The sequence below is a fragment of the Pseudophryne corroboree genome, chromosome 2, assembly GCF_028390025.1.
Source record: "Pseudophryne corroboree isolate aPseCor3 chromosome 2, aPseCor3.hap2, whole genome shotgun sequence".
In the NCBI taxonomy this organism is placed as follows: domain Eukaryota; kingdom Metazoa; phylum Chordata; class Amphibia; order Anura; family Myobatrachidae; genus Pseudophryne; species Pseudophryne corroboree.
Window position 1 is genome coordinate 99,205,178 of NC_086445.1, and position 14,941 is coordinate 99,220,118.

The following is a 14,941-nucleotide window of genomic DNA, read 5'->3' on the forward strand; positions in this document are numbered from 1 at the left end:
ACTGGGGAGCTGGACCCGAGTTGCGAGAAGTTGCCGTCATGGATGGTCTCCCAACTGATGTGGTCCTAGGAAATGATCTGGGTGGTGGGATCGTCACTACGTTTGTTGGCGCCATTCCCCGGAGTCAAGTTCCAAACCCACCGTTGACATCAGCTACTCCAGCACAGCCCAGCCCAGAGGAAAAGACTACAGCTGCTAGACAACTGCCAGCACAGCCAACCACAGCATCAACCAGCCCAGAGGAAAAGATCACAGCGGCTAGATCAGTACATCGACCCCGCATGCCTTTTGCCTCTGGTATGCCCACGTCCCCTAGCAACGCAGAGGATGTCGGTTCCAGCTCGTTTGATCCTGTGGGGGTGCCCAATGATGTTCCTGACCCAAGTGGTTTGCCAACTCCGGCGGTGAGTATGAGAAACCACACTGACTTTTCCATGACCTGACCCCTACCAGACTGACCCTAGTAGTCCCCACCTAGATCCCCCTGTAGTGTGTCCCAATTTAGGAGAGATTGAGGGCCGCAGGCAGGAGTTTAGGGAGGCTCAACTCTCTGACCCATCCCTGAAAGGCATGAGGCGCCACTCTGGCAGCGGCCTTGACAGGGTTGGGGCAGGAAGTTTGACCGGGCGGGAAGGGTTAAGGTACAGGGTAGCCAGGAAAGTGGGAGGGGATAGACCAGATAGGGAATGTGTCCAACTGGTCCCCTCAGGGAACGTTCCTGCGCAACCGGTGTCGGTTGCCAGCGAAACCCCTTTGGACAGCAACCCGGAGACAGACCGTACCCTGAAGTGCCTGACACAGAGCTTACCCTGGTCTGGAATGTCGGATGACGCCCAGACCAAATGTAAGGCTGGTGCCATGCGTTGGCAGCCGGGGCACTCCAGCGTTTGTGTTGTCTCTGGGCCTCTGCCCATAGGAGAACCCTCGCAGCAAGTTGCTGTGGACATAGCAGGTCCCCTGCCTGTGCACAGTAGATCGGGGAAGACCCGCAGCCTCCCTGTGGTGGATGCCACACAGGATCCAGAGACTGGTGGTCTGGCCGCCATCACTGTGGCACAGGTAGCGGACGAGAAGGGAAGAGTAGACCTAGGTGACAGGGTAGGTTTCCCGAGTCATAGGTCGACGGAGGAGGATTGGAGGGCAGGTCTGACAGTTAGGGCAGACAGTTGCCAGATAGGTATGACGAAGGTGCAGTGCCTGGGGCACCATGTGGGAGGAGACAGGGGTAGGCCCAACCCAGAGGGGGTGGAGGTAACCAGAGGCTGTCCCCGACCCACATCACCCAGACCGGTACTGACCTTAGAACCTGTAAGGCCCTACGGACATGTTGTCATTGACTTTAGTCCTGTAGTGAACCCCTTGACAGAGATGGCTAGGAAGGGCATTCCCAAGTCAGTGGACTTTGCACCCGCTTGCGAGTTGGCATTCCAGTCATTGAAGGAGGCTCGGGTACCCGCTCCAGTGCTGATGGCGCACATTCTTGACCAGGACTGTGTGTTACGAACTATTGCGCCACTGCACGGACTGGGAGCTGTACCGAGCCAGAAAGAGCCATATGGGCAGGAGCACCCTGTGGCCTGTTTGAGCAGAAAACTGCTATTGTGGGAGGTGGGGTATGCCACAGTTGGGACACCGTGGGTGGCACTTGTTTGTAACCGGCCCCCCACCGTGGTGACTTACCACCTACCTGTCAGGTGGCTGCAACCGACCTTGGGGGAATTGGACAGACTTTTGTGGTGGAGCCTTGAACTTGGACTTCAGGTGGACTATTTGAACATTGTGCACCCACAAAGAGAGGCCCACTACACTATGGATGAACTGTCTAGGCCAGAGCCTACACCCCCCAGGTAGCGTCCCCTTCACCCCAACGGACTGCGGGACCAGGACCCAAATCGTTGGGACATGGGTCCCTGGTTGACCCGCTTGAATGGGGGGGGAGGAGTGTGGCCGGAGAGCCCCCAGCCACGAGGCAAATGGCCGCCCTGGCACTGAAGGGGTTAATCCCTAGTGCCCGGCGCCATTTGCAAGGACAAAGGGGCTCTTGGCGCCAAATTTGAATTGTATTATGGGCGCTAGGCGCCGTGTTTTATTCATGTAAAAAAATGTGTAAAGTGGTATTTTAAATGTGCCGTGGTCCCGGACCCCTCCGGAGACCACGGCAGGGAGGACAGCCCCCGGCGCGCTCAGCAGAGTGTGCGCGCCGGGGGAGAGGAGACAGCCGCTGGCCGCCGGAGTCCGGGAGCTCCGCTCCCGGCGGCGGTCGGTGCACCCCCAGGCGCACTGGAGTGTGCGCGCCGGGGGAGACGGGGACTGCTGCATGCGGGAGATCAGCTCCCGCTGCAGCCTTCCGATGGGCACCGCCGGAGTCCGGGAGCTCCGCTCCCGGCAGCGGTGAGCACAGCCCCCCGGCACACTGAGCTGTGTGTGCGCCGGGGGGGGGAGAAGGGTGAGCCGCTGCGGCTGGGAGCTCAGCTCCCGCTGCAGCGCGCTCTGGGTCTGCCAGTGCTGGGGACGGGAGCTCCGCTCCCGGCGCCTCAGTACACTGGAGGCGGCCAGCCGCGGCAGCCGGGACGGACGTCCCGGGCTGCCGGGCAGCGAGGGGGGTGCGCTGCAGCCCGGCTCCCCGCCGGACGCTGCAGCGAGGCACAAAATAGTCAGCGCCGCTCATGGGGGACCGGGCAAGCCGGCTCCCTAGCGGCGTGGGCACATTAGGCGGCCAATCAAGATGATGAAGCGCTGGGGTCCGGGAGCTACGCTCCTGGCGCCTCAGCGCTGAACAAAGCCAGAGTCACGGCGGCCGGGACAAGTGTCCCGGGCCGCCGGGCTTAGGTACAGGGGGGTGCGCCGCTGCGTGCGGCGAGGCCACAAAAGTAGTGCCTCCCTGGGGGGACAGGGAGAGCCAGCTCCCTGGAACCCCAGAGGCAGAAAAGCAGGCTGGAGGATGGGGGAAGCCAGCCCCATACCTCCAGCACTGAGAGGGAGAGCCCTAGCAGGCAGGCTGCAGGGCTAGGGAAGGCACTGCAGTGCCTGAGTATGTAGAGTCTGTGCAGGGCACAGGCTCAGGGTATATTTAAAGAGAAATGTACAGTATGATGTAAAAATGTAATGTATTTAAAGATAAAATGCACTTACTTGATTGTGTGTCCCAGGAGGGGGGAATCCATAGCTGTGCAGGCTGATGGATTCTCCCAGACCTTTTCCCTAAAAACGGAATGCTTTCCCATCCAGCCTCACAGTTCCAATGGGGACAGGGAGAAAGAGGAGCAGCTCAGCTATAAAACAAGCTGAGTGGTTTCTTGGAGCTCCATGGAGATCAGCCGTAGTGGCCAGGAAACCTGGACCGGGGGGCCAGGCTGCCCAGCTCTGGAGCCCAAATCCAGGCTGCAGGCAGTGAGAGGGGTCCCGGGCAGGTTTCTGGAAGTCAGTTTAGGAGGGAAAAACTTCCCCCCAGCCAGACTGAACGGCACCGTGGGAGTAGCCTGCTCTCCCAGATGGGAGAGACAAAGGAGACCGGCCACTCCCCACTGTCCATTGGGAACAATGTTGTGTGTGCATGAGTCCAGAGCATGCACAGCTCATGGGTAAACATTGATTGGTTGTACACCACAGGGCGGGCTTACCCCCTGTGGTAGAGGGTCTTGGAGAGGGATAAAAGGAGGGCAGTTGGCCCATAGGAGTGTGTATTGTAACATCTTCTTCTGCTGAAACATCTTATTTGTATGCTGTTGCCCCTAGCAATAGGGAGGAGCCTTTTTCAAGGTTTTTGAGCAATAAAACACCTTTGCCTCAAGAAGACTGCTTCATCTTGTGACCAACAGGGGTAGGCCAAACCTAGCCCCGTTCTCCGGCTGTCCAGGGAAGCACCTGACGTCTCCAAGCTCCGCCTTCCGCCAGCTACCGGTAGAGGCCTAGCAAGTGGCTAGTGGGGATTCGTCGACACCACACAGGTGTGGTAAAGTAGTGCGTCGGCACATACAGAGCAGAACCGTGGTTCCAAACGCCACGGCAGGTTAGGAGTTTGGTGGTGGCAGCAAGAACCCGCCCACAACGCAGTGGGTGGAGTCAGTAACAGGCGGTTACTGACGGTAAGCAGGGAATCCCCTATGTGGTCAGGCCTCGTGCGGCTTGACCTTCCATTCTGTGCGCAGTCAACGGGACGCGGAAGCTGCGAGTGCTTCCGTACGGTATCGTCCTGTCACAGCCAGCAACACCCATATCCTCATCCTGGTGTACTTCAACAGTGACATCTTCAATTTGACTATCAGGAACTGGACTGTGGGTGCTCCTTCCAGCACTTGCAGGGGGCGTGCAAATGGTGGAAGGCGCCACCTCTTCCCATCCAGTGTTGGGAAGGTCAGGCATCGCAACCGACACAATTGGACTCTCCTTGGGGATTTGTGATTTAGAAGAACGCACAGTTCTTTGCTGTGCTTTTGCCAGCTTAAGTCTTTTCATTTTTGTAGCAGGAGGATGAGTGCTTCCATCCTCATGTGAAGCTGAACCACTAGCCATGAACATAGGCCAGGGCCTCAGCCGTTCCTTGCCACTCCGTGTCGTAAATGGCATATTGGCAAGTTTACGCTTCTCCTCAGATGCTTTTAATTTAAATTTTTGGGTCATTTTACTGAACTTTGGGGAAGATGTATTAACCTGGAGAAGGCATAAGGAAGTGATTAACCAGTGATATGTGCAAGGTGATAAAGGCACCAGCCAATCAGATCCTAACTGTTAATTGACATATTGGAGCTGATTGGCTGGTGCCTTTATCACCTTGCACATATCACTGGTTTATCACTTCCTTATGCCTCCTCCAGGTTAATACATCTGCCCCTTTGTTTTTTGGATTTTACATGCTCTCTACTATGACATTTTGCATCGGCCTAGGCAGATGACGTTGATGGCATTTCATCATCTCGGCCATGACTAGTGGCAGCAGCTTCAGCACGAGGTGGAATTGGATCTTGGTCTTTCCCTATTTTACCCTCCACATTTTTGTTCTCCATTTTTTAATGTGTGCAATTATATGCCAGTAATATATCAATAGCAATGGCCTACTGTACTGTCTGTACTACTACTGCTAGTCAGCAAAATGCTGCACTGTCCTACTATATACTGCTCACAACAATGCAGCACAGATATGGATACTTGAAGTGATACGAAGCTGCAAGATACAGCAATGGCCTACATATTATGTAGGCAATGGCCTATATATTTGTGGCCTTGGCCCAGAATAGGGTGGATTTTGTTTAGTTTAAACCCTGCCAGTATTTTAAGTTGGATAATTAAAGGTATGTGAACCAAGTTTAGTCCCCAGTAGTTTAGCCCCTGTAGTTTAGTCCTCATGTAGTTTGCCCCATGTAGTTTAGCCCCCAGTGGTAATGCCCCCTATAGTTTAGCCCCTGCAGATATGCCCCCAGTAGTAATGCCCCCAGTAGTAATGCCCCCAGAAGTTTAGCCCCTGTAGTTTAGCCCCATGTAGTTTGCCCCAAGTAGTAAAGCCCCCAAGTAGTAATGCCCCCAGTAGTTTAGCCCCTCTGTAGTTTAGCCCCAAGTAGTAATACCCCCAGTAGTTTAGCCCACAGTAGTAATGCCCGTGTAGTTATTCCCCCAGTTGTAATGCCCCTGTAGTTATGCCCCCAGTTGTAATGCCCCTGTAGTTATGCCCCCAGTAGTAATGCCCCTGTAGTTATGCCCCCAGTAGTAATGTGCCCCTGTAGTTTGCCCCCAGTAGTTTGCCCCCAATAGTTAGCCCCATGTAGTTTAGCCCCATGTAGTTTGCCCCAAGTAGTTTAGCCCCCAGTAATTTAGCCCCTTTGTAGTTTTGCCTCCAGTACTAATGCCCCCCTGTAGTTTGCTCCCTTGTAGTTTAGCCCCCTGTAGTTTAGCCCCCAAGTAGTAATGCCCCCAGTAGTAATGCCCCACTGTAGTTACGCCTCCAGTAGTTATGTGCCCCTGTAGTTATGCCCCCAGTAGTAATGCGCCCCTGTAGTTTGCCCCCAGTAGCATGCCCCCTTGTAGTTTGCCCTCAGTATTTAGCCTCCTTGTAGTTTGCCCCAGTAGCTTGCCCCCTTGTAGTTTGCCCCAGTAGCTTGCCCCCTTGTAGTTTGCCCCCAGTAGCTTGCCCCCATGTAGTTTGTCCCCAGTAGTTAGCCACCTTGTAGTTTGCCCCCAGTATCTTGCCCCCTTGTAGTTTGCCCCCAGTAGCTTGGCCCCTTGTAGCTTTCCCTATTGTAGATTGCCCCCAGTAGATTGCTTCCAGTGGTTAGCCCCCCGTAGCTTGCCCCCAGTAGTTTGTCCCCCTGTAGCTTGCCCCCAGTGGACGCGCCACTAATACACTCACATATGTTTCAAAAAAAAAAACACCATACTTACCAAGCCCCACTCCCGCGTCCGACTGCTGTGATCCTCCTGGTGTCCGCTCCTCAGCACTATGAGAGAGACGTCATGACGTCTCTCCCATAGCGCGATCTGACAGAGCCGGAAGCCGTAGCTTAGTAGTGAGCTCCTGCCTCCGGCTTCCGCTGTGGAGAGAGAGCCGGGCACCCGCTGGTAACACTTCTGTCTTGTTATAAAAGAGGAAGAAACATTCGAGATATGGTTGTCCATACTGATATTTCTCAGCTTAATCCTGATCCTGGAACTACCTTTTTGTTTAGAAGGCCTGGCAAATATAACTGTACAGGGTGTACCACTTGTCTGTATTTAGAGACAGGTGACTATATAGTGCATCCTCATTTGGGCCATAAAATTAAAATCAAACAGATTTTAACTTGTATCAGTCGCTTTGTGATCTACTGCATACAGTGTCCCTGTGACCTATATTATATAGGGAAAATGACCCGTTATTTATTTAGTAACAGTTTCTTATATAGCGCAGCAAATTCCGTTGCGCTTTACAATTGGACACAATGATACAACAAAACTGGGTAATAAACAAACAGTCAGAGGTAAGAAGGCCCTGCTCGCAAGCTTACACTCTATAGGGAGATAGGCATTGATACACAAGGAAAGGCATTATCTATTGCATATTTGTCCACCGGATCACATCACAGCAATGATGAACCCTGGTCAGAAAGAAGGGAAAGTGAAGAAAGAGAAAATATGTGGAGGATATGTGCGGACTGTACAGTGGGGATATAATCAGAAGGAAAGCTTATGAAGGTTGAGTGAGCGGTTCTAAAATGTGATAAGCTAGCCTGAAGAGGTGAGTTTTCAGGGAACGTTTGAAGGTTTGGAGACTAGGGGAGAGTCTTATTGTGCGTGGTAGGGCATTCCACAGAGTGGGTGCAGCCCGAAGTCCTGCAATCGTGCATGGGAGCAAGTGATGAGTGTGGATGGGAGACATAGATCTTGTGAAGATCGGAGAGGTCGGGTTGGGAGATATTTTGAGATGAGCGAAGAGATGTACATTGGTGTAGTATGGTTAATGGCCTTATGTGTGAGTAAAAGTATTTTATATTGAATACGGTAGAATACAGGTAACTAATGGAGGGGCTGACAGAGTGGATCTACAGATGATGAACGTCTAGCAAGGAAGACCTGTCAGTTTAAGGAGCGTGTGACCCAACATAGAAGCCCATTAAGCAGTCACTCGAGTCACTGTTGATCAACCCGTTGCCAAGCACTTTAAGCAAAATAAACACAATCTGTCCACATTGCGGTACAAGATGTTGGAGCAGGTTCCATTTTCTAAGCGAGGCGGAGATAGAGGAAAAATCTTGTTGCAAAAAGAGGCCCGTTGGATTCACTGTTTGAATACGGTGGCCCCACACGGCCTGAATGAAACACTATCTCTTACCTGTTTTCTGTAGGATTGAGGCAGTTTTATATCGTACTGTCTTTTCTGATTATAAAGTTTAGGCTCTACATGATGCCATTGTATGTTAGTCAGTACTAATGATCTTTTGCTAACTTAAAGTAATTCAGTGGAATGTTTCATTATAATGATTTCTAGTGCAGTGTTTTTTGTATGTACAGTAACCATGGTGATGGGAAGAAAGTTGCCGGTATACGCCATCACTCAGGCTGGATTGTCTGAAGTTGATGACGTTTCCGGTAGTACGTCCACGGGGCTCCGAGGACGCTGCACAGCGTGGTGAATTGTGATTGTATAAAGGTAAGATTATGTTTGTATTGTATTGTTGCTTCTGGTGACGGTTGAATAAAACTGAAATGTTAAGCTGTAGAACGGGATGATCTCTGTTCTTTATGCATGAATAGTCCGTGAGTGCCGCCTACCGTCCTTGCTATCTTGCTGTATTTGCAAAGGAGGGCACCAGGCATGTTGCACCTGAATTGCTAGTGGAGTGCCGAGTATCCTTGCTGTGTGTGTGTATATATATATATATATATATATATGGGGAAGAGTGGGGCATCCCCCCAAGAACCCACGTTATCAGAAAACCTAGTTATCAACCTTTCAAGCTATGTGCTCAGTGACGTTGAAAAATCGGTACTATCGAGAGGTTTGTCATTCATACCATCTTGACGACAGGACCCTTTACAGTGGAAAGTCGACAAATATCGGCTACACCGCCAGTTAAAGTTAAAAGAACACTTTGCTAAAAGTTCTGTGTCTGTGGAAGATAGCTCTGAACTGCCGGTTAAGCTTAAAAAAATACTGCCTAAGTCAACGTTTGAGCCGCAGACACACAACGCATCAGTACGAACTTTTATACGACTTTTAGACCTTGAGACCGATCAATATATTTCCTACGTACCAGATAATAGGAGTAATGTAACAACAGTTGAAAGACTTGCTTTAGATCGTCTGTCAGCTTGTTCGGATATTATATTCAGACCTGCTGACAAAGGTTGGTGCTGCAGGATGTAGCTGACTATAGAGCTGAAATTGTATCACAACTTAGTGACTCTTCAACGTACAGCTTGTTGTCTGTGGATCCGAACTCTGGTTTTTTGATTGAGTTGTCCAGTAAATTGGAGCAGGCGATTGGAACAGGGATTATTTCACGTTCCCTCTGTAAAGCATTGTTGCCTAAATTCCCAGTTATACCACTTCTCTACACTACTCCGAAAATACATAAGAGTTTGGTTAAACCCCTTGGGTGGCCCATTATATCGGCCAACAAATCCCTGTTCCAACCGGTAGCTCTATACCTTGATGCTTTGTTTCAGCCGTGTATTCAGTCACACCCTCGATATCTTTTAGACACCATTACTCTGTTACGTAAGCTGCAAATGTTGAGTCGATTTGACCATGATGTGATTCTCTGTAGCATTGATGTGCAGAGTTTGTACACCATAATCCCTCATGATAAGGGTGTAGAGGCGGCTCGAGAATTTTTGGATGGTCATCCTAAATTTAAAGAGTTACAATTCTGTCTGGATCTTCTATATATGACTCTTACCAAGAACTTTTTTCTGTTCGATGGTAAGATCTATTTGCAACAAACTGGGTGTGCGATGGGGTCCCCTGTGGCCCCATCGTATTCCAATATTATTTACATGTTCAAGGTCGAACAGGAGATATTTTTTGACAGACCAGAGGTAGCATCAGACATCATCATGTACTATCGCTACATCGATGACTTATTAATCCTATGGAAGGGCACTCAGGAACGTCTAGTTGAGATCATTGAGACACAGAATAGCTGTAATCACCCAGTTAAATTCACATATAATATGAGTACAAAATCAGTGGATTATTTGGATGTTAAGATCTCGATTATTGATGGATATATTCATACATCCATCTATAGTAAACCTACCAACAGGAATAATCTCCTGCATTTTTCCAGTTTCCACCCCTCTCCGCTCAAACGTGGTTTGCCCTATTCCCAGCTACTTAGGGTCCACCGGATCACGTCTGATCCTGTGTTAGCTGAGACTCAAATGAACAGTATGATTAAGAAATTTCTAGCTAGAGGATATCCAGCAACACTACTCCAACAAGCTAAACTTAAAGCTCTATCTATAGACCGGTCTCAATTGTTACAGGTCAAAATTAAAGCACCAGATAAGAATGTGATTCTCCCATGGGTAGGTCAATTTATTCCTGCTAGCAGTGGTATTAACCATATATCTAAGAAATTATGGCATATAGTTTAGTCTGACCAGGAGTTAAATCTTGGTCATACCAAGCTAATGTCGTGTTACACCAGACGGCATAACATTAGAGACATGCTGGTTAAAGCAGACATTTCCCCCAACCCTCAGGGATTGTTACATGCCAACGCAAGAGGGTGCATTAGATGCATGTGTACCACATGTCAATTTATGATCAGTGGAAAAATCTTCCAACATCCCCTTTACGGGTCGACCTTTGACCATCAATTACACCTTGACGTGTTCATCTAAGTTTGTCGTTTATCAGTTGCTGTGTCCGTGTGGGTTGTCATACGTAGGCAAAACTGAAAGAATGTTTAAAGAACGTATGGCAGCCCACCGGTCGGCTATCAAAGCGGCAATTGCCAAAGGATTAAGCGACCAGCCGGTCGCTCAACATTTTTCTTTAGCGCGTCATCCGTTAGTGGCATCACGCTACCGGGTGATAGACCATGTTCCCCCTCTTACCCGGGGTGGTGATAGGGGTCTCAAATTACTCCAACTTGAAACCAGGTGGATTAATCGCCTGGGGACACTCCACCCCAGAGGCCTCAATGAGCAGTTAGGGCTTAATGCATTTCTGTAAGGTTATCTCTGTGTGGCCCATATGGTGGTAATATGTCTTTAAATGGTTGAGGCCGGTTATGCTTTGTGTGCACACAGTACTGTTGATCGGTGATATATGATGATCTGTAGTCAGGACTTAACGCATGTTTTAGATCTAGTAAGGCCTTATATCACTGCATTGCCTGTATGCTCACAGCATTATTCTGTGTATGTTACTTTGTTTACTATTGCCACCATAGTTACCAGCCATGGGTGATGACGTCATGTGAGAGCGCCGACGGACCTGGCGGGTGCCTGTGTTCTGGAAGCGCGGTGATGGCGTCTGCATGCACTATTTAGGTAAGCACATTTGTCTGTTATCATTTGATCTGATGAAAATGCACAAGTAAACAGCATTGAAACGTTGTCGATAACTTGGACTTAAGAGTAATTTTGTCCTCGCCGCTTGGAGTGCCGCACCTGTCGTTGCCTATATCTCATTATTGTGGAGGCACCCAGCGCTATTGCATTGATTAATGGGAGAGCCGGACCTGCCTGTTGTTTATATATATATATATATATGAAACGAAATAGAGGAGATGGCGCCAAGGGAGTTATATCAACGCCCTACCTAAAAACGGACCCTTACAGTACTCTCCGGATAAATTACATCAGATAACAAATACTAACATAAAAATTTATTAAAACAACATATAAACCCGACACAAATGTTCATAAGTATACAGAGTTGATACATTTACATTTGTCGCACAATTTGAACAATCAGTTTGTAGTGATGAGGAAAAAGCGTAGATATATCACTACGATTTCCTCCTTCTCCTTATTGTAGATTCGGAGGTAACATCAGATAATAGATAGATAAATAACCCAACGCGTTTCGTCTTGTTCAAAGACTTCATCAGGGGTAAAATCTACAATTGTAGAATAATAAGTCAAAACAAATACATAGCAATAAGCATCTTACACTCACATATAACATGACATATTGGTATCAGAAGAACATGACATAGCAACATGAGGAGGAAAACAGAATAAATAACATGAAGAAAGAGGAAAAAAGAGAACCAAAAAGCACAGGTTGTAAAAAACATACCTCTTCATTTCAGAACATATTGTCAGCACATAAAAGGTCATTCAAAGATGTATGAACAACGTTTTAATATTTCAATGGGACTTGATTGATACAGCGGGGACCATACCTAATTAAAAAACATTTAATAACCTTTATTAATTAAAGGACACTTTTTGTTCAATTAGGCAGAGATTGGGATTAATCCAAGGGAACGGCACATACCTCATATATCATCATATATATATATATATATATGTCTCTGTAGCAAGAACTGGCACTTGACCTCCCACAGTGACGTGCCCGGGTGCCCTCCTCAGGTCCCTGTAAGGACCAACAATAGTTCCTTAGCAGCAAGCGGCACTCACAGGACTGATTCAGTCAGTAAATAGAAAAGGAGATACGGAAACTTTTGATCTAAGGGAAAGTTTCCGTATTTCCTTTTCTATTTACTGACTGAATCAGTCCTGTGAGTGCCACCTACTGCTGTGCAACTATATATATATTTTATATATATATATATATATATATATATATATATATATATATGCAGTATATATATATATATATAGAGAGAGAGAGAGAGAGAGAGAGAGAGAGAGAGGGAGAGAGAGAGAGAGCTCACATCCACATTATTGACATTATTCCCTTGATGAAGGAGAGTAAAGATCTCTGAAACGTTGAAGCATTAAAAGACATCTCTGGTTATTTTGTAACTGAGTGCCATTTGGATGTGAGCTATATTTAAAATGTATATCTCGGGCAAAAGTTTTATTGATATCATCTGAAGGAGTGGCGTCAGCACACTGCTACATATATATACAGATTTCCAAAGATTTTTTATTAACATTTTTTTACAAAGTATTGCAAGAACAGCAAATTTGTCTTAAATGTACTTAATCATGATCATCGTTTCCAAATGGAATGAATTGATTTGAGTTATGGCTTTATGTAGGATTGCCAGCATGCACAGAAAATTACTACATGTTGTACCTGTGCTGTTTATTCCCTCTCTGTAGCTGATCCGTTAATTTGATAATATCTAATTGGAAATCAAGGCTAATTTAAAGTGACTGGCAGTTGTTCAGGGATACTCCCTGTAAAGAGTATAATTCATGCTGTCACTTTCACTGCGCATCGGAGACTTAACTTCATTTTCAATGTATTATTCTGTACTGTCTCCTGTGCAGTAAGGTATACTGTTTAATCACTAGATTGTAAGCTTTCATGAGTAGGGTTCCATAACTTATGTCTGCTCCAACCTTGTATGCTTTGTGCCATGTTTGGCATGGGATGCGGTCAAGTTACCTACAATCAAAATCGCGACGGTCATAATACCGACATCCATTGACCGACGGTCAAAATACAGACAAGGTCAAAATCCCAATATGGTCAAAATATCGACATTTAAAATACCGACAAAGTCAAAATGTTGATATTTTGACTTTGTCTGTATTTTGACCATCGGGATTTTGATTTTGGGTATTTCATACTAAACCCGTTTGCCATGTTTGCCAATTTTTTCTGTGCTGCTGAGAATTTTGACACCCAAATATTTATTTATTTTGGAATAAATATTCAGTGATAACACTAAAGGTGTGTACACACGGTGAGATTTTTTCTTGAGATTTTGACTATATAGTCAAAATCGCAAGAAAAGTTAGTGCAAATCGCAAGGTGAAAGTCACCTTGCGATCCCGATGCGCGGCCCCGCCAGGTCGGCATCGCAAGAAAAGATAGACTGTGCAGGCAAGTCAATCCTTGCTAGATCAGTGTACTATCTAGTTCATCTCACATGTCAATGACATCTCACATAAGCCAAAATCTCACATAAGCCAAAATCGTAAGCACACATAGTCCATATCTCAAGAAAAGTTAGTCAAAATCTGTCCTATCTGGGCTCCGGGGAGTTCAAGGGAAATCGCAAGTAAAAATCGAACATAGCAAGGATCTCACCGTGTGTACACACACCCTAACCATGTTTTGATATACAAAGACCATATTTCATTAATTAATGGGTTTTAGACTTGATAATTATAAGTTTTTATCACAGCAATAAGAAATTATGTATTACCGGAATGTAGTAAAAAAAAATACGTCCAGGGACCACCCAGGAGGCAAAAGTAAAGTGATGATAATGTGATGATTTTGCTTCCTGCTCTAAGGGACCAGCAGCTCTACTGCGAATGTGAGGTCATCAGACCACATGTGCCACTGGCCACTGTCGGGAAGGGTCCTGATCAAGGGCATAACTATAATAGGTGCAGGGGTTGCAGCTGCTATGGGGCCCAGAGCTAAGTGGGATCCATCTACTCTGTGTAAGTTACATGTGTCATATACATTTATCACCATTGGTTGGTACTGTACCTTGGTTTGCTATGGGTCTACAAATATCTAGTTATGCCCCTGGATCCGATCCTTCTCCTGGCAAATTGTGCTTAAAGTCCATAGGCTACGACGGCTAATGCCATCTAAATATTGCAAGCTAACAAGGCCAAGCTCTGGAATGTAAAGCATCCAGAGCATTGCACATTCAGAAATAAACCTATTTGGACTGTTTGTGCTGCTCCAAAATGCTGTCTTCTTCATAGATTCATCCGGGGGATATAGATGTGTCCTCATACACTATTACTGCAGCCATGACAAACAGCCCTTCCCAGCACTCCAGGTCCTGTGCGACTGGGCATGCACCAAGCGTCCACATTTGGTCTGATGGTCTTTCTGAACTGCAAATTATTATTATCTGTGAAATTTAAAGCCACCGGTTCTCTTCTCATAAATGTCAGCTTCATTTATACCGTACTAGCTGGAGTACCCAGCGTTGCCCGGGATTTTAAGAATGTCTGTTTACAAAAATAAATGTAAATATTAAACACACAGTATAAATAACATTGTAGATAGCTGAATACCCGTTCTTCGCTACGGGATGAGGATGGTAAATTAGAATGATAGTTGTTCGTTAATTTACGTTGGTTGGAGATCTAGTATATAGGCATATCTTGCTCCCATGACGCACTTTGCGTAGTGGTCGGACCCCTTTTTGGTCCCCCAAGGGACCCTGCTCTTCCCACTATACAACTCTCAGTCTGTGGCTTCCTGTTGCCTCCATTCCTCTCCTCACATCATGTCAGTGCCCCTGTGAAATTAGTGATTTTTTTTTACAGTTTCTTATATAGCGCAGCACATTGTGTATCTCCTGATATACTCTGTGCTGCTAGGGGACTGTGCTACTTCCACTAT

General features: G+C 47.1%; 1 long non-coding RNA gene across 1 annotated transcript; it reads right to left on the reverse strand.

The window, feature by feature from the left end:
* Positions 1-11,338: 11,338 nt before the first annotated feature.
* LOC135050545 (uncharacterized) lies at positions 11,339-11,941 on the reverse strand. Its single transcript, XR_010241654.1, has 3 exons — positions 11,927-11,941; positions 11,726-11,831; positions 11,339-11,543 (listed from the first exon to the last, which is right to left on the reverse strand). It is a non-coding gene; the product is annotated as an uncharacterized LOC135050545 (long non-coding RNA).
* Between the last annotated feature and the right edge of the window lie 3,000 nt (positions 11,942-14,941).